The 2,272-nt window shown below is 44.3% G+C and overlaps 1 protein-coding gene across 1 annotated transcript in view; it reads right to left on the bottom strand.

Annotated features, from left to right (window-relative positions):
- EIF2AK4 (eukaryotic translation initiation factor 2 alpha kinase 4) overlaps positions 1–2,272 on the bottom strand; it is a 112,099-nt gene that overhangs the window by 67,060 nt on the left and 42,767 nt on the right. The gene's annotated exons all lie outside the window — the stretch shown is intronic.

Here is a 2,272-nt window from a genome sequence, read left to right as displayed (position 1 = left end):
ACTCACGGTCATCAAGTCAGTGCTGACTCGGAATGCCCCTGTGGGCTTCGGCAACTGAAACTGATAACGGGGTAGAAAGTCAGCCTTACTCCCAGGGGCTGCTGGGGTTTCCAGCTGCGGAGCGTGTGGATCACAGAACAAGGAATAAGCACTATGCCATCGGGACTCCTTACATAACACGCTGTCGCTAACTGAATACTCTGGACCAGTGAAAAAGGGCACAGAGGGAAAGGCAACGTTTTGAAGCCTAAATTTAGTTTTTACATCAGATCTATCCTATTTCCTGTGCTGTCATTTTAGCTGCTATGGCAGTTACCTAATTTCATGTCAACTTGATAAATCGGTCTAGGGGTGGAGTCTAGTCTATCAGTCAGGTCATGGCCTGATGATGCCTCCTTGTGGGTGTGGCCTTCTCATGAGGATCCTGGGAACTTCCTCTCTCTCTGCCTTGCTCTTCCTGTTGACAAGCCACACGGAGCCATGCAGATGGCAGCCAGATCTCTAGTGATGCGTCCACTGCCATTGGATCCACAAGATTTTGCACCCACCAGCCTGCGATCTTTCTGAATTTAGCATCATTGCATATGACTACGAAAGTCTGAAGAGTGATTTATAAACTAGTGTCGGACATATGGATTAATATCAGACTAATGGACTTGATCCAGACTAGGCTGAGATGTTTTCCTAATCTGTAATTATTCTTTGATATAAAGCTCTTTCTTATACATATATGAGTGTCTCTGGATTTGTTTCCCTAGTCAACCCAGACTAACACAGCAGACTTTATTGTTAGTGTGCAGCTAAATACATATATTAAAGTTCTATTATATTTAAAAGAAATCAGAAGTGATTTCTTTAGAAGTCTTTACATTTTGCTTTATTTTAAGGAAGGACGCTTCATTAAAAAATATCAAGGCGAACCCCTTTCCACAATGTATGCATGCATGTCACATTTATTTTGTGGTACACAGAAGTGATTAATGTAGCTACTTGCCTATTTGTGATGGGTGAGACAATGAATGGCAGGCATAACGGCAGGGAGGAGGTCCACTGGAGGCTGGGATAAATGGAGGTAGGGAGAGAAATGTGAGAAAGTGGCTCAGAATGAAAGGCTGGGAAAAAGAAGATGGGAAACCAGATGGCATCTCACAAAGAGATGAAACTCTCACAAAGGATTACACATGGAAGGATCCCGCAGTGCTTCTCCTAGGATAACCCCAAGAGACTTGAAAGCAGTGACACAAACAGACACACGGGCAGCACTGTTCACCGTAGCACAGTTCACAACTGCTACAAGGTAGAAACAGCCTGAACGTTCACCAGCAGATGACTGGCCAGACAAAACGTGGTACACTCATACAGCAGACGATCTTCAGCCATAAAGAGAGAAGACGCCCTGAACATGTCACACCTGGGGAACCTTGAACTCTATGCTGAGTGAATTAGGTCTATCACAAAGAGACATAGTGTGTGGCTTCACACAAATCAGTGGTTCTCCACCTTCCTCATGCCGCAACCCTTTCATACAGTTCCTCATGTGGTGGTGACCCCCAAACCATAACATTATTTTCGTTGCTACTTCATAACTGCAATTTTGCTACCGTTATGAACCGGGCAGCCCGTCAAAGAGTCATTCGACCCCCAAAGGGGTCATGACCCACAGGTTGCGAACCGCTGACAGATGATCTAGAAGAGGTAAATGTATAGAGCCTCAAGTTTATTAGTGGCTCCCAGGGCAGGAGTGAGCGGAAAAGAGGGATCTGTTCCCTGTGAAGTAACAAGTTTCTGCTTATGGTGATGGGAAATGTGGCCAGTTATTGGTGAGTCGTACAACATGATTAATGGAACTCATGTTAACAAAACTTTAAATTAGCAAATGTTGTGTTATATATATTTTTTTCAGTTAAAAATATAGTCTTTGTCTGTTAAATATGTTGCAAAATATGACCAGTTGGGATTCTTCTCTTTAAATAGGATTTACACTATGGACATGCTGTCAGGAGAGACTACCGATAGTTCCCAGACACGGGCTTCCTGCTTGGTAGCGGTTCAATGAAGAGGAGGAAGAGTGTGTGTCAGATGGATCAACACACGGCTGTAACAATGGGCTCCAGTGTAGGAACCATTCCAAAAGGATGGTGCCGGGCTAGGCTGTCTTTCTGTTATACCCAGGGCCCCCGTGAGTCAGGACCAACTGGACCGCTCCTAACAACACAGTGGTTTCTGATCGTCACAACTTTTTCTACCGATTCTATGTTCTCATAAGTTTTCA

Source organism: Echinops telfairi, unplaced genomic scaffold (assembly GCF_000313985.2).
Source record: "Echinops telfairi isolate 266 unplaced genomic scaffold, ASM31398v2 ScPeMD7_18;HRSCAF=68, whole genome shotgun sequence".
In the NCBI taxonomy this organism is placed as follows: Eukaryota; Metazoa; Chordata; class Mammalia; order Afrosoricida; family Tenrecidae; genus Echinops; species Echinops telfairi.
Note: the sequence above shows the minus strand (reverse complement) of the source record. Positions and strands in the feature narration are given on the sequence as shown.